The sequence below is a fragment of the Staurois parvus genome, unplaced genomic scaffold (assembly GCF_062004578.1).
Source record: "Staurois parvus isolate SC_StPar_1 unplaced genomic scaffold, SC_StPar_1.0 ptg000096l, whole genome shotgun sequence".
NCBI lineage: Eukaryota > Metazoa > Chordata > Amphibia > Anura > Ranidae > Staurois > Staurois parvus.
This window is the reverse complement of record NW_028317892.1, coordinates 4506320-4524716: the sequence shown is the minus strand read 5'-3', so window position 1 is coordinate 4524716 and position 18397 is coordinate 4506320. Positions and strand designations below refer to the sequence as shown.

Sequence of the window (18397 nt, the reverse complement as noted above, 5' to 3'; positions counted from 1 at the left end):
AGTCTTAAAGTGTATAATAACTCTAACAAAAAATTATTCTCATCTAGTCCTTTTTTTGGCTAAATTTACCATTGACAGCATTTTATTATATCTGTTCGACAAGTACAAAGAAAAAAACAAAAATAGCTGTTCACCCAGCCGGAAATGCTAATAACTTTCTCAGGTCTCTACCTCTGGAGCAGTGTTTCTCAACCTTTTTTCAGTCAAGGCACCCTCTAAAATTATGGACAGTCTCAAGAAACACTTTCAAATTATGGACAGTCTCAAAAAACACTTTCAAATTATGGATAGTCTCGAAACACCCTTTATTATTATGGACAGTCTCAAAAAACACTTTCAAATTATGGATAGTCTCGAAACACCCTTTATTATTATGGACAGTCTCAAAAAACACTTTCAAATTATGGACAGTCTCAAAAAACACTTTCAAATTATGGACAGTCTCGAAACGCCCTTTAAAATTATGAAAAGTCTCGAGACACCCTTTAAAATTATGAAAAGTCTCGAGACACCCTTTAAAATTATGGACAGTCTCAAGATGCCCTTTAAAAATTATGGACAGTCTCAAGACACCCTTTAACCTCCCTAGCGGTATGATTATGTCCATATTTCTGTGCTCAAAGCGGTACATTTTTTTGCATGGAAATATGTATTTTTTTTATTGTAGGCCTGTAATTTTTAGGAATAACTCAGACCGAACAAGAGTCTAGTAAACATCCCGGGTATGTTACAATTTGAAACACAAAATCATAAATTATAATTTAATAAATAATCATAAAAAATAATAATATAATAATAATAAATTTAGTTCAAGAATATAATCAAACCAAAAACACTGACATTTGAAATATAGCGCCAAGTTCGCACATCACTGAGCAAAGTCGCAAAATCGTTTTCAGTGTCTGATGATGAATTTCCCCACAAATCATTATCACTCAATTCTGCAAGTAGTATCTTTACTATCGCTGTTCTCTAGCTGGTCTAAAACCGCTTTTGACCTAAAGGGACGCTTTTTGGACGCCATGGACATTTCTCAGTTTCCAGGCAGAAAGAACAGTAAAAATGCAGGCAGGGCACAGGACAAAGCACTAGGGACAAAATGTATGTGAAATGGTTTGATACAGTAATGTTTTACTATGTGATTTTAGTGTATTTAGTGAATGTCACTTTTTGTAATTTTCAAATTTCCCGCCGTTCCATCCCCGTACGTCCCGATGTCGCAGGGAATGGAACCCGGAAGACAGATGCCGGCATCGGCCAGAGGACATTGCAGGGACACTGCAGGGGAGACATCGTGGGAGCGCAGGACAAGGTAAGTGAAGAACAGATCCCGGAGCAGCGCAGCATTGTGTAGCTCGGGGTTACCGCTTTTGGTACTGAAACTTTACCCCGAGGTACACTCGGGAATACCGCCAGGGAGGCTACAGTTATGGACAGTCTCCAGACACCCTTTAAAATTATGGACTATCTCCAGACACCCTTTAAAAATATGGACAGCCTAGAGACACCCTTTAAAGTTATGGACAGTCTCCAGACACCCTTTAAAATTATGGACAGTCTCAAGGCACCCCATTCTAAAATGTAAAAAACTATTCTAATAGTTTTATTTAACGCAGCAACATCCACACATGTAGGACACCCAACATTATAGGGGATTTATTCTTCCAAAGCAAATACACTGTTGCACACTGGTACTGACTAGTATACCATTGTTTCTCTTCTCCCTCAGTTTTTTGCCATCACTGAGCTAATCTGACCTCAGCACTGACGAGGGGCAGGGGAGGGTCAAACAAGGATGCTGTGCAGGCAACCAACATCCTCCTTATTAACTGATGATGTCATTGGTTGTTAGGACGCCGGCAGCTAGAAGGTCGTAATGGTGCACAATGAAAATCTGTGGCTTTATGTAACTAAAAGGCAGACTTGTTCCACCTGCTGGCTTGTATACAAGTTTTGGCCAATTTTTAGACATTTTACTAAGGCACCGCTGAAGAAACCTCAAGGCACCCCAGGGTGTCTGGGCACCCTGATTTAAAAAGGCTGCTCTGGACTATTAGCATTGCTCCCTGCTAACTCAGTGAACTAAAAGCTCCCTTGTTATGGAGAAGAGGGCAGTGTGATGTAGTTCTAATCCTGTGTTTTGTAGACAAAACACTCTCTATGTCCTAGGGCAGTGGTGACGAACCTATGGCAAGCGTGCCTCAGCGGGAACACAGAGCCCTCTCTGTTGGCACTAGAGCCAAGTCGCCCCAGCATTGCCCCAGCAGCTGAGTGTTGGAAAACAGCGCAGATAGGGGCAATGTGCATGCTCGGAAAGGAGTAGCAGCACCAGGCAATGACGTCATGAACCGCGATTCAATAGCCGAGCTTTCGCATGGCCAGTCAGTGCAAGGATATATATATTAGACTGGCTGTGAGTTTTAATACATTTGTTTTTATTTACACAAGATTTTAGTTTGTGCTGGTGGTCAGTGGAACCTTGCCCCCTTGTGCTGGTGTTCAGTGGAACTTTGCCCTTTGTGCTGATGGTCAGTGGAAATGTGCCCCTTTGTGCTGGTGATCACTGGAACTTTGCCCCCTTGTGCTAGCTGTCAGTGAAACTTTGCCCCTTGTGCTGGTGGTCAGTGGAACTTTGTCTCCTTGTGCTGGTGTTCAGTGGAACTTTGCCCCCTTGTACTGGTGGTCAGTGGGACTTTGCCCCCTTGTGCTGATGATCAGTGGAACCTTGCCCCCTTGTGCTGGTGATCAGTGGAACTTTGCCCCCTTGTGCTGGTGATCAGTGGAACCTTGCTCCTTGTGCTAGTGATCAGTAGAACATTGCCTCTTGTGCTGGTGATCAGTGGAACTTTGCCCCTTGTGCTGGTGGTCAGTGGAACTTTGCCCCTTGTGCTGGTGATCAGTGGAAACTCTGTTATTGTGTTTTTCTTTTAAGACAAAAGATTTTAATGTATGGGTTGGTTTTTCTAAACTAAAACTTCAGTATCCAGATTTAATTGAATTGTTGGCACTTTGCGATAAATAAGTGAGTTTTGGGTTGCAGTTTGGGCACTTGGTCTCTAAAAGGTTCGTCATCACTGTCCTAGGGTGACAATGCTGCTCAATATGGTTGTTACCCTAGAGCAGAGAGTGAATTAAAATGGTATTAAAATGCAAAAAATGTATACAGTATATTGCAGCTTACCAGTCTTTAGATTTGATAGCTGCATTAATTTTTATTTCTCAGGTGGTTTTCCTTTATTTTTACCTGGTGATCCATTCAGTAATATACTTCCTGTCTTATGCCTAGTACACACGATCAGAAAATCGGACAAAAAATACCGCTTTCAAAGCGATCATACAATAATCTGATCGTCAGTACACAGCTTTTGAGAGCCAATTATAAACATTCATGCAAAATTATCCGAAGGGACAAACAAAAATGTTTCTCTTACGATACCAGAATTTTATTTAATCAGTACAGTATTCATCCGAAAAAAAACAGAAGACCAAGACCACGCATGCTCGTAAACGAAAGAACACATTGCAAAACAATACATCACTTCCAAAGTTGTATTCTGTCGTACGAGAATTTTTGGAACTTTAGTAACCTCTTCATTTTTGATATGAGACTAGCATGCAAAAAGAAAATGGATGATTATTCGTCTTATACTCTCATTGTGTGTATGAGGCTTTAGGGTGTCTCCCTATTTGTGGAGGAGCCACCCTTGGATAGCAGCATTGTCTAGGGAGGGCGCTGTTACATGCACTAGCAGATTTAGATGGACTTGACTAGCAAATTAAAGCTGAACTCTAACTAACACTTTTTAAGAAGTTACAGCAGTTTTTTCTCCTTTTAGGATAAAGGTTTGACATAAATAAAAGCTGATCATTGTAAGCACCCCTGTCAATGGTAAAAGGTTTGTTTTAACCCACTAACTGCTGGACAACTTGGTCTATTACAAAAAAAAAACTGTGAACAGTCAGGCTCTTTATTGCAGAAGAGATATGCTATGTCTCTTCTACAATAAAATACACTTACCTGCCTTTACTATATGTAATCCTCTCTACTGTGCATTCACAACTCAGTTTACATTCTGGCCCTGTGTATGTATTGGAGTAAAGTCATCCCATGCTGGCCAATTAAGATGGCAGAAGACCAGCACCCAGAAGGAGCCGGGAAGAAGATGCCATGGCTAGTAAGGGACCTTGCGGGCGTCAGACCATTTAAAAAGAAGTAAATGGTTTTACTATACAGGTGAAACTCGAAAAATTAGAATATCGTGCAAAAGTTCATTTATTTCAGTAATGCAACTTAAAAGGTGAAACTAATATATGAGATACTCATTACATGCAAAGCAAGATAGTCCAAGCCGTGATTTGTCATAATTGTGATGATTATGGCTTACAGCTCATGAAAACCCCAAATCCACAATCTCAGAAAATTAGAATATTACATGCAATCAATAAAACAAGGATTGTACATAGAACAATATCGGACCTCTGAAAAGTATAAGGATGCATATGTACTCAGTACTTGGTTTGGGCCCCTTTTGCAGCTCTTCTGCATTGTTCGGTCTCATGTCTCTCATCTTTCTCTTGGCAATGCCCCATAGATTCTCTATGGGGTTCAGGTCAGGCGAGTTTGCTGGCCAATCAAACACAGTAATCCCACGGTCATTGAACCAGGTTTTGGTGCTTTTGGCAGTGTGGGCAGGTGCCACGTCCTGCTGGAAAATGAAGTCAGCATCCCCATAAAGCTAGTCTGTGGAAGGAAGCATGAAGTGCTCCAAAATCTCCTGGTAGACAGCTGCGTTGACCCTGGACTTAATGAAGCACAGTGGACCAACACCAGCAGATGACATGACTCCCCAAATCAACACAGACTGTGGAAACTTCACACTGGACTTAAAGCATCTTGCAGTGTGTGCCTCTCCATTCTTCCTCCGGTCCTTGGTTTCCAAATGAGATGCAAAAGTTGCTCTCATCAGAAAAGAGGACTTTGGACCACTGAGCAACAGACCAGGTCTGTTTTTCTTTAGCCCAGGTAAGACGCTTCTGACGTTGTTTGTTGTTCAGGAGGAGGAATACGACAAGAGGAATACGACATTTGAAGCCCATATCCAGATCTGTCTGTGTGTGGTGGCTCTTGATGCACTGACTCCAGCTTCAGTCCACTCCTTGTGAAAGTCCCCAACACTTTTGAATGGCATTTTCCTAACAATCCTCTCCAGGCTGCGGTCATCCCTGCTGCTTGTGCACCTTTTTCTTCCACACTTTTCCCTTCCACATAACTTTCTATTAATGTGCTTTGATACAGCACTTTGGGAACATCCAACTTCTTTTGCAATTACCTTTGAGGCTTTCCCTCCTTATGGAGGGTGTCAATGATGGTTTTCTGCACAACTGTCAGGTCAGCAGTCTGTCCCATGATTGTGATTCCTACTGAACCAGACTGAGAGACCATTTAAAGGCTCAGGAACCCTTTGCAGGTGTTATGGCTTAATTAGCTGATTAGAGTGGGACACTTTGAGCCTAGAATATTGCACCTTTTCACAATATTCTAATTTTCTGAGATTGTGGATTTGGGGTTTTCATGAGCTGTAAGCCCTAATCATCACAAGTATGACAAATCACGGCTTGAACTATCTTACTTTGCATGTAATGAGTCTATCTCATATATTAGTTTCACCTTTTAAGTTGCATTATTGAAATAAATGAACTTTTGCACGATATTCTAATTTTTCGAGTTTCACCTGTAGTTCTGCTTTAAATGAAGTTGAAAAATAACAACAGCAGGATCAACAGTAAAAAAAATAAGCTACGGAGGGACTGCTTTACTAATGGTAGTGACAGACTGCATCATATATGTCATTTTTTTTGCCTAGGTTACCACAATAGTGGTAGGATGACAAGGTTAAAATTAAGTAAACAAGGGTGAAAAAAAAACTAATGCAGCCACCACATCTAAGCTACACTACTATAAATTTTTATTTCTGGGTTTAGGTACATTTTAAGTAAGAATGTTTGTACAGAAAAAAGTGATAAATTGATGCTGATTTCTGAAAATATAGTAATATCAACTTGCATTCTTATGCATAAAGAACTGTAAATTCTGTTTAGACATATTCACATATTGACATGCTGTAAAAAAATGAGTTGAATATTGCAGCACAGTCATGCTGACCATAAAACAACATTAGCATTGTCATCACTCACTTAGCCAATATGAGTGTAAGCAGGAATCAGCACCATGGACAAGAACTGATATGTTTGAGAATAGAAGTTAGAGAAAGAACCTATGCTGATCATACACATATACAGTAGATTTTCATTCAAAAATGTTCATTTTAAAGAATATGTAATCCCAATTTACTTGTAGGAAACGTATCCAGTTCTCTTTGTATTGCTGCCTATGTGAAATCCCTGGTGTTCCTGCCAGTCCCTCTGCTTTCCTATTAAAAATTGGCCACACTAGGCAGGAGAGCACACCATGACCAGTTCTCCAGCTGTGTTGAGAGCTATTCCAATAAACAGGCTTGTACTGGCATGCCATCCCCCCCTTGCACAGCCATTCACTGGGAAGATCAGTGTCCTGCTGTGTCTCCTCCTCTGTCCTTATGCAGCTGAGAACAGAGATTATCTGATCACTTAGGCCCCATGTACACGGGACACTTCTGAATGATGGAAACTGACTGCTGGAAAACTTAAGTTAAAAAACGTCTGTTTGCATACCGTGTTTATGAGTGTTTGCGTTTAGAAGCGTTTTTGAAAGATAACGTCAGGAGACCTTACAAAATGTCCAGAATGCACTGAAAAACAGTAAAAAATTAACTATTTCAGACATTTTGAGAGAAATAGAGAGAGCAGAAGCAGAAAGAGCAGTATTTGTTGAGATTAGTTGTCTTTTTTTTTGTGGTGTTTGGATGTGTTCCAGCTCATTTCTGTGCAGAAATTATTGCAGCGTATCTAACATTTTTTTTTTCATGCAAAACCTCAAAGTATGGTGTGCTAGGTTCATTTGAGTACTGGGAAAACGCTTTGCATGCATTTTTCATGATGAAAAAAGGCTCTGGACAGCATCTGGAAATGGAAGAGTTAAAAAAAAATTTCAACCGCAAACGCCTATAATTGCGGTTAGCCGCATTTACACACGTTTACAAGTGTTTCACGTTTGAATTGCTGATAAAATCTACTCCAAGTTTTCTGCATTCAAAAAAATGACTGTAAACTCAACTGCCTGTAAATGACTGTAAACAACGATGTGTACATGGACACATAGGAAAACATTAGGGAGAGTTCAGGGGCTGCTGAAAAAAACGCAGAACAGCTCTTAAACATCAGTTTATCAGTTGCAGTGTACATGAGCCCTTATAAAAAAAAAAAGGAGAAAATTTATTTATATATATTTTATATATATACACAAATGCTTTGCCTTTCATTTCTATTTTAAACTGAATGGGTTATTTTACAAGAGGAAGGCTCACAATCACTTTAAAGTGGTAGTAAACGCCTCTTTTTTACATTTTACCTATAGGTAGGCTTCAATTAAAGTTTACTTGTAGGTAAATGAATATCTCCTAAACGTTCACCGTTTAGGAGATATTAGCTCTTTTTTAGAGCCAGGGCATGCGCTCTGAAGGAGTGGCATACCCGTGCCATTCCTGCAGAGTACTGTGCCGTGGTCCACATGCACGCAAAAGTGACGTCATCGCTGCTCAGCATGTCAGACAGCCTGAGCTCGTAAACCCGGAAGGAAGAACGGGTCAAGATGGAAGCCTCGGCAGCAGTGACAGTGGGCCGCTGGAGGGCTTCATTTTAAGGTAAGCTTTACATAATGGGCTAGCATGCAATACATACTAGCACATTACAACATTACCGTGCAGGAGACTTTTTTTTTATTTTTTCTGTGGTTCACTACCACTTTAACACGTTCATTCGATTTTCCAATTGCTAGTTGAATCAAATCAACATCCATTATCAAGCACAGTCACAAGAAGTTTTGAAGTAGTGGGATGGAAAATGTTTTGGAAAGTGCATTTTTGTAGAGTACATGGGGTTTTTTGTTCAGGAATTACATTAATTTTAAAATTGAATGTTAGAAGCAAGTTAAATGTTCAAACAATATTCGTCCATTCATCAAATGTACAAATATTTTCATTAAAATGTTCAAATTTTCTCTTCCAAACATGTCTTCAGTGTATGGCAAGCATTAGAGAAAAATGGCCCAATCACTTTCCTGCTGTTATTTTTCTAGCAAAGGTAACAATGAAGACATAAACGCTTGACAGCTGAAAACACCTCAAGCGTAAAATCTCTGGTGCTTTCCCACATCCTAGGAGCAGCAAGCGGTGCATTCAGCCATCAGTTCAAATAAATGGCTATATGTGGCTGAACTAGTAAAAACACTGATTGTGTCTGCACCAGCGTTTACCCACTCCAGCGCATAGAGTGTATTTCCCCAAATGTACCACTTTTGTATTTGCAGAAAGGAAGTCACTAGCAATTTTATGCTCAATCCTGATAACTTCTGTGCTTTTTAAGTGTGGGAGAAATCCCATGCAAACACAGGGAAAACCTAGTAGTATGAGTAACCTACTCTATATTAAAGTAGTTGTAAACCTCAGACATGAAATATGAACAAAGCATATCTATCTATAGTGAGTACTAGCCTTAATTAAAGGCATTAGTGTCATTTCTGTCTGCTGCTTTGTTCCTCTATCAGCATGGATCACTTCTGACAAGTTTTCCTGACAACAAGATAAAAATGGTGACGGGGAGGGACCTCCAGCAGATTGACAGCCTCAGCTCTGATCCTGTGATCTGTGTGGAGGGGGGTGTGCCCCTTCCCTCCAATCTTCTATCAGAGTTGTCCTTACTGGGCTCTGCAGAGTGTAACCTCAGCTCTCCTCCCCTTTCTTCTGAAAGCTCAGACAAGCTTTATAAATGCACTTTGAATGGTTGTAGAGAAGACAAAGACTGCAGATATACAAGTAAAACTTATGTAGGAGGACTGGTTTCAACTCTGCGTATCACCTGAGGACAGTCACTTCACTGGGTACAGGCAGGGACGTATTTACCACAAGGCAAAAAAAGGCAGTTGTCTAGGACAGCATTTTTCAGGGGGGCAGCACTGCCCCCTGTAAGAAGGGACACTTGCGGTATAGGAACCAGGTGGTAGCCAAGAGAGGCTGCGGACTGCTTGATGGTGTATGCAGGGCCCGACTCTCATTCCCAGGGATGTCTGTAAAGGTGAGTGACTTTCTCTCCAGGTGGGGGGGCAGGGGTGTTGTTGGTCATTGTCAGGCGGGGACAGATTTTTTTGTTGCCTAGGGCAGCACAAAACCTAAATGCACCACTGGGTACAGGCAAGGGTTTACAACCACGTTAAAGCGGAGCTCCACCCAAAGGGGAAGTTCCGCTTTAAGGCTTTGTCCCCCGCTCCCCGTTAAGGATTGGCACCTTTGGGGAGCAGAAGGTGATTGGAAGCAGAAGTTGTCCTCCCCCCCTCCCTCCCCATAGTATTCTGGGACACGTGACAGGACCATTCACAAAGCTCAGTGCTACTCGCGCATGTGCAGTGGGCACTGTAGCAATTGTACGTACAGAGATGTATTTTGCAAAAGGCCCTCCATCTTGTATCATTTCTACTCCAAATCAGCTTCCTCCTCCCTCTCTGTTGAGTGACACGTGGTCCCTGTGTGCTGGGTTCAGAAGTGCACAGGCAATCAGGCACAGCGGGACAGCTTCATGGTTATAAATCCCAAATTAGCAGTTGCCCGGGTGTCTGTTAGCTTCTCAATCTGAGATAATCGTAAAGCCATAAACCAGTTCTTCACTGGGCTTTAAACGCATTCCTAGGTAGCCGTAAAACAGGCCTAACATTCAAAATCCACTTTTCCCTATAATTTCATATCTTAAGGTAGGAAATAATTACATAAAAATAAAGCACATATTCGGATAGCTCAGTTTAATGCGAGTCGTCTGATATCTTACACCCCTGGATTACGTATACAGGAGAGCAGAAAGCCATATAGTTCTAGCTGGAATAGTGAACTATGCCATATTTGATGTCTGGACAATCAGAATATTATTCTGCAGATTATCCCACCCATGGATAGAATGTTACATGTACCTAGGGAAGGTTATTGACCCTGGTATAACTTGGGAGGGATTTTGGTTCTAGCCTGAGTCCCCCGCCTAAAACACCCCTCCCCAAATGAGGCGATTGGTTCTCTGCTGTAAGGAGGAACCCTGCTGAGTTCCTAGAAAAAGGCTGTCAGGTTTGGAGAAGTAAGTTGAAGAATTCTCCCTTTTAACATCGGAACCAACTTGGGAGACGGTACCCTGTTGCTCTGAAACTTGATTTTCTTAACCCAGGACTTTTGGCAAGTACTCTACCTCTCTAAACTTCTTTCTGTTATCTCTCTGCTGTGTTATTGCTCTCTGTATATATATATATATTTATATAAATATATATTAGCTACATCTTTTTCTGTAAATACTTTTATTGCATCATTTTGACCTTTTTAGTAATAAATCTTATTTTCTGAAAAGTGTTGAACTGTTTCTAAAGCTCTTTAATGCAAACTAAGAATCCCTGTCTCTGAAGAGCGCTACTATGTGTTTTTAAACCTCTTTATACCTCTGCCTGAGGTGACAGTGGTATACAGGCGATTATTCAAACATCATAGTGTTATTGCTAATATTGGCGAGTTTCCTCCTTTTCTCTACAAAAAGGCGGTGGTGGCAGTGTGAAGGGTTAATTGCTTAATTAACCTGACCTCGTAACAATCGCTCTCAGGCTGCGGTACACAGATTGTGGTCCATTAGCTGGAAAATCTTTGTGCAGGTTGCAGCTGAGCGTGGCATTGTTACGCATGTGACAGCGCGGTTTTAGATTGGCTAGTCCTTTGGTCACGAGTTGGTGAGAAGGGCTGGGGGTCTGACGCTGCGATCGTCACAGGTACCTGGCTGTGAAGCCGCAAGCTGTCACAGCATGGGAGCCCACACTGAAGATGTCGGCATTGGGGAGAGAAGACAGCCGGTGAAATCAGCCGTGGTGAGGACACTGCTGGACCGACAGACAGGTAAGTATTTTAAAAGTCAGCAGCTACAGACTTTGTAGCTGCTGACTTTTATTTTTTTTTTTATTCAACTGAAACTCCACTTTAACTTACATCTAATTGTCAGGAAAACAGCTAAGTACATAGAGCTAGTTTACGTGCCAAAATATATATATAAATATATATAATATGTAATGCTGTTTGTTTGGTTCTGAGATTTACTTAGCTCTGCCACACAGCATATTTCTGCCTGCTGGGCATATGTCCCTGAACGCATACAAAGCGAAATGAGTACCATTCAGTACAGTGTTCAGCCGCTTCAAGCTGCAGAGTTTTTCAGGCTGCCATAGACTTTGACAGGCTGTAAGTAGCAGAGTTGGATGCTGCACCCCTGCTGCCGAGGCACACTAAAATTTTGGGATTAGATGCACGTGGGCTAAGGGCTAATTTACACCAGAGCGCAGTGCAGGAAACTCGCGTTCCATCTGCATTCAAAATGCACTGTATTTGTGATCTGCAGCAGGTGTCAGTGCAATGCTAACAACGCCCCAAACCCAGGTGGCAAACACCATGCATTTGCCTGCACCAGATTACATGGTACAGGAGTACCATGCGATCAATTTGTTATGCTTTTTGTAAAGTAAAGCATGCATTACTTTTCCGGCAGCCCAACTTGATTTCAACCCATTCCAATGAATGGGCTGAAATTACACGGCACCCAGATTGCATATGAATCACACAGAAATCCCCAGCGCATTCCTGTGCGATTCATGATGTGAACTGGCCCTAAAGGTCAAGTGTGCATGGGGCCCAATAGTGGAAGATAACAGAGTCATCCAAATATTTCCAATGTATCTAGCTTAGTTTTCATTCTTATGTTTGAAACAAATTCAAAAATGATAATTCCATTAAATGTTTTGTTATTTTACATATTTTTTATATTTCTCAGTATGATATAGTCAAGCATACTGTCCATATTATTACCTACAGCTTGTACATCTCAACCGCAAAGTTTTTGGTTACATTCGCATGGCTGTTTTGCCATGGTGCAAATATCAGCGCCAGGAAACTTCTGATTGCTGCTGCTAAGTTTGAAAGGTATGAACGATTGGCTGTGGTCACTTAGCCTGTACACTTCAATGAGTAAATGTCAGTTGTTTTTCCTAGGTTGATATCATCTCCTAAGGATAAATCTGCTGTTTCTAGGCTGAGTGAAGAACATAGGCCGACACCGCACATCACATCCGCACTATGCAGGTAGAGCTCTGGGGCTTCTCTTGAACATATGTACATTATTTGTTTATTTAAAATCTTGCAAACATACAGCTTATTAATAAAAGCATATTTACATATATACAAAAAATTTTAATTAATATATATCTGTATAAATAAACAAATCCAAACAAGCTTACATCAGCAAATAACATAAAAAAAACATCTGAAAATAACATAAATAGAACTATATACAAAGAAACATAATTTTATTACTTATTAAATTATGCAAAACACAACCCTACCTTCACCTAAACACACCCTCAGGCTAGGAAACAATAAAAAATGTATCCCATGCATGCAGCCTTTTTCCAAAAATCTGATCTTACAAAAATCTAGGGGACGTGAAAGGACAGAAAGAGAAGCCGCGCTCCCAGAGACTGACAGACAGCAGCTATGGGGACCTGACATTCCTCCACGCCTTTGTCCAGGCTCCCAGCCACCGTTCTCTTGAACATATGTAAATGCCAACAATGCCTCCAGGACTTTTCCAGAGTCTCTCCCATATTCTGGAACTCCCTGTCCCACTATGTCCAGTCAGCTCCTACCCTGTCCACATTTAGGCTAGGTTCACATCTGTGCGGGTGGTGCCGCTGCAGATCCGCACAAAAATCCATGCAGCCGCACCACCCGCAGGTAGAAATGCGGACCCGCGGGCGGGTGCCATTAGTTCTAATGGCACACCGCTCGCACTGGGAAACGCAACCATACTGGGAAGAGAGGTTTCCATGCGGGCTGCATTTACAGAAAAAGTGCAGGGACTTCTCTGCGTGTCACGGGGCATGGGAGTCCATTCAAATGAATGGGCTCTCGTGTCCGCACAAAACGTGGCCCGCACGGCCACATATGTGAACCGGGGCTTAGGAGATCCTTGAAAACTCATTTATTCATGGAAGCCTAACCCACCTCCACCTAAGAACTGTACTTGAGTCACTTCCATCAGATCATCCCCTGCAGTTATTACCTCTTGTACCACCTCCCCCTCTTTTTAGATTGTAAGTTCCATGAGCAGAGTCCTCCTATTCCTTCTGTATTGAACTGTATTGTAATTGTACTGTCCCCCTTAAACGCTGCATAAACTGTTGGTGCTATATAAATCCTGTATAATAATAATACCAATTAGTAAATGTAGGCGGGTTGCGACCAGGTGCTGAGCCATTTCTCCTGCAGCCCTGTGGCTCTGGTCTTAAAAACAGGAAGACAGCAGAAAAAGGAGCAATGAGGGACCTGCATAATATTGAAATCTTCCTAGTGGGAGTTCAGCTCTAAAGTCAAACTCCAGCATATTAGCAGTATTATCATTAGCTGATAAACAAGTTGAGAGGTAGAAAAAGGCACACAACTACAGCAACTGTTACCACATATTCTAAGCTATTAGTAGCCACAGGTTGCTGTAAAGCAGGACATTTAATGCCGGTTCGCACTAATGCGGTGCAAATGTGATGCTGTTTCACAGTACACTATTACAGTACGATTTCTGCTGTGACAGGTGCGAACTGAATGCGATATCTAAGGGGACTAGGCATAGCAGGAGATGAAATTCGCACCACACCCACACTAAATTCTCACAGGACCCTTTTTTAGACCACATCAAATTCACACTGCATATATGTGACCAGCCTGCATTGGAAAGAATGCTTTTGTAGATTACATGAGAGACTATGCTTTTCGGATCGCATCTGATCCGCATAGAATTCTCATCAGTGTGAAGCGGCACTGAAACACATCTGGTGGAACTGTCCCACAGAGCAAACATTTGGGAATCATGTGACATGCTACTGCAGTCTCAGGCGTCATTGCTGAAAAAAACCCTATTATCAGCCCTACTGCATAACCCACTTAGCAAAATCTTGCCAGAAGACATTTTAACATTTATGCTAGAACCAACAAACGATTTTTAGCCTCTATCTTCACAAGATATTGCTGGTTCTTTGTTTTTTAGATATACTTTTGTTAACACACTTACATTATTTATGTATTAATATATATAGACTTCAGAGAGAGAGATATAATTTTACCCCTGTACAAATCATTAGTAATACCTCATCTGGAATATGCAGTTCAATTTTGGGCACCAATTCACAAAAAGAACATTGGGGAACTGGAGAAAGTACAGAGAAGGGCAACCAAACTGATAAGAGGCATGGAGGAGATCAGCTATGAGGAAAGATTAGAGGAACTGAATTTATTCTCTCTTGAGGAGATTAAGGGGGGATATGATCAACATGTATAAATACATCAGTGGTTCATATTGTGAACTTGGTGTAGAGCTATTCACCCTGAGGTCAACACAGAGGACAAGGGGGCACTCTTTACGTCTGGAGGAAAAGAGATTTGATCTCCAAATATGGAAAGGTTTCTTCACAGTAAGAGCTGTAAAAATTTGGAGTAGACTCCCTCAGAGTTGTTTCTGGCCAGCTCAGTGGATTGCTTTATAAAAGGCCTGGATTCTTTCTTGCATACACAGAATATAACTGGACACTAACATTTATAGGTAACGTTGATCCAGGGAATATCCGATTGCCTCTCGGGGTATCAAGAAGGAATTTTTTCCCCTGCAGGCGCAAATTGTATCATGCTTTGTTGGGTTTTTTTTTGCCTTCCTCTGGATCAACTGTGGGATAGGATTATAACTTTTTTTTTTTTTAATGGTTGAACGGGATGGACTTTTTTCAGCCAGACTAACTATATATATATATATGTATATATATATATATATATATATATATGGCTTTTTTTCCTCAAAGAATAGGTACAGGAACTCCCTCCTTCTGAGTCACCCTTGTCTCCTACCCACCTCCCAGTATTGTCCCTTGGTGGTTCCATCCCAGTACCACTGGGAATACAGAAGCAAGTATCATTTTACGGTGCTAAGTAATTTGTATAGAATTTGTTGATACCAAGAAATGCAGTGAAATAGATCCCCTGCAGTCAACAACAATAACCCCCTCCCAGAAACAATGTACTTCCCCAGCAAAAATAGACCCCCCAACACCCAACAACAGTATCCTGCAACAAAAGATCTCCCAGCAGTCAGCATCAATAAACCCTTCTGGAGCCAGCAACAATAGACCCCTCCCTCAACAGTAGATCTCTCCAAGCAACCATAGATCCCCAACCAGCAACAATAGACCCCATGCAAAAATAGATCACCTCCAGCAACAGTAGATCCCTCAGCAGTCAGCATCAATAAACCCTCCAGCACACCCCGTTACCCCTTACAATTACATACATTCAGTGCTGGAGGTGCCAGAACTGAATTCCCCCACGTTCCCACTGAAAAAATGCCCTGTATGCATATATATATATATAATACACACACGCACACACACACAATATTCATCAATCAATACTTACTGCTTTACAACGTGTTGTATCCCAGGCAGCACACAGGTTGTGTATATGATTTCTTTCTGTACTATTTAACAGTAGCTGTGATCTATATCAACCTAGTAATTATGCAATTCTCTTTTCTGATTGGATGGTGTGAGATGATGAAACACATTTATTAGTACATCTGTGAAGCATGTATTTGTTAGTTGATATACATCAATAAACAGGTTCATAAATAATACATGATATAATATGCTAATTTCTAAATGAGAAAAAATAAAACAAAATGTTCAACAGCTAAAGAGGAAGTATGGCCAAAGCCATGCTTTTCTTCTGGGTTACAGGTGCACTTACGTACTTGTGATCGCTCAGTTCTTGGGCTTAGAGCTGGCAGGGAACAACTGCATCATCATGCGATACTGAAGCATGGAGGTGAGTATGTCTGGTGTTTCTTTTTATTCCCACATTTCTCCTTTAAATAATTTCATGCTACCGAATTTAACAGAGCAAAAAGGTACATTAACAAAGATAGGTTATCATATTATTTAAAAATAACATTTAAAGCTGAATTCTAGGGAAAACAAAAATCTTCCCTTGCAGTGGGGCTCCCCTCTGTGCTCTGCTGAAGTCACAAGACTGCTCTAACTGCTGATGAGAAAAGGTATTTAGCAGTTTATATTTACTAAAATAATTACATTTCCATGTTCTGTGTACTGTGGGAGACCAGATATAGTGAATGCAGGGACCTGGGTTTAGTAACACTTTAAGTGCTCATTTCTATCTAAGGATCTGGAAAAAGGCAGTTTTACTTAACCTGTCCCGCCGGCTCTCTCCATCCTGTATTACTGGTGCTTGCAGCCTTCTCTCCCCTACATTCCAGCAATCACAGGTTCTCTGTGATCCAGTACAATGCAGAGCCTTACATTGGACACAAGTAACGGCCCACCACCGGAACGTAAGGGAGTGCCGACTGCCAGAGAAGTGTGGTTCAGGGGTGAGTATAAGGCCAGTCACCCTGCATAAGACTGCAAAATGTGCACTATTGTTTCTGGGCTGTACTCCGGGTACAGACAACAACTAACATACACACATGCGGTATCGCTGCGATCGTCAGGAGCAGGAGAAATTATTTTGGGTTGTTCTTTGGTAGCAAGAAATATACAGCTAAATGTTTAAAAGTGTTTTTTTTTTACTATTTTGAGCCTTTGGTTTTCCTTGGGAAATAAAAAAAAATCAGATATCCATTACAATTTACCACCAAATGAAAGCCCTATTTGTGCTGAAAGAAATTCAGTATAATCCATCTGGATGCACAAAGTAGTTGTAATGATATGAACGGTTTTGCTAACACATGTCAAAGTTGCCAAATTGTGCTTAGGAATTAAGAATTGTTTTACCCTTAGAAACAAAAGGGTTAAAAATTAATTAACCACTTGAGCTCCTGAGGATTTACCCCCTTAATGACCAGGCCTTTTTTTGCTGTTTGACGCTGCACTAATTCAAATGATAATTGCGCGGTCATGCAATGCTGTACCCAAACAAAATTTACGTGCTTTTTTTCACACAAATAGAGCTTTCTTTTGATGGTATTTTATCATCTGTGCGCTTTTTATTTTTTGCGCTATAAACAAAAAAAACACGAAAATTTTGAAAAAAAACAATATTTTCTACTTTCAGCTATAAAAAATATATCGTAAACTCAAAGTTAGTCATAAATTTAAGCCAAAATGTATTCTGCTACATGTTTTTGGTAAAAAAATCCCAATAAGTGTATATTGATTGCTTTGTGTGAAAGTTATAGCGTCTGCAAACTATAGTATAGATACTGTAATTTATGCCTTTTTTTGCTATACAGCGCTGCACTAATTCAAATGATAATTGTGCGGTCATGCAATGCTGTACCCAAACGAAATTTACGTCCTTTTTTTCACACAAATAGAGCTTTCTTTTGGTGGTATTTGATCACCTGTGCACTTTTTATTTTTTTGCGCTATAAACAAAAAAAACACAAAAAGTTTGAAAAAAAACTATATTTTCCACTTTCAGCTATAAAAAATATATCGTAAACTCAAAGTTAGTTATAAATTTAAGCCAAAATGTATTCTGCTACATGTTTTTGGTAAAAAAAATCCCAATAAGTGTATATTGATTGCTTTTTGTGAAAGTTATAGCGTCTACAAACTATAGTATAGATACTGTAATTTATGCCTTTTTTTGCTATACAGCACTGCACTAATTCAAATGATAATTGCGCGGTCATGCAATGCTGTACCCAAACGAAAATTACGTCCTTTTTTTCACACAAATAGAGCTTTCTTTTGGTGGTATTTTATCACCTGTGCGCTTTTTATTTTTTGCGCTATAAACAAAAAAACACAAAAAGTTTGAAAAAAAACTATATTTTCCACTTTCAGCTATAAAAAATATATCGTAAACTCAAAGTTAGTCATAAATTTAAGCCAAAATGTATTCTGCTACATGTTTTTGGTAAAAAAAATCCCAATAAGTGTATATTGATTGCTTTGTGTGAAAGTTATAGCATCTACAAACTATGGTATAGATACTGTAATTTATGCCTTTTTTTGCTATACAGCGCTGCACTAATTCAAATGATAATTGCGCGGTCATGCAATGCTGTACCCAAACGAAATTTACGTCCTTTTTTTCACACAAATAGAGCTTTCTTTTGGTGGTATTTTATCACCTGTGCGCTTTTTATTTTTTGCGCTATAAACAAAAAAAACACAAAA

The 18397-nt window shown here is 40.4% G+C and overlaps 1 protein-coding gene across 1 annotated transcript in view; it reads right to left on the bottom strand.

Annotated features, from left to right (window-relative positions):
- Positions 1-16025, bottom strand: part of ABHD8 (abhydrolase domain containing 8) — a 49684-nt gene extending 33659 nt beyond the window's left edge. The window contains exon 1 of the mRNA XM_089670857.1: positions 16006-16025. The gene's annotated coding sequence lies outside the window, so the exon portion shown is untranslated. The remainder of the gene's footprint in view (positions 1-16005) is intronic.
- Between the last annotated feature and the right edge of the window lie 2372 nt (positions 16026-18397).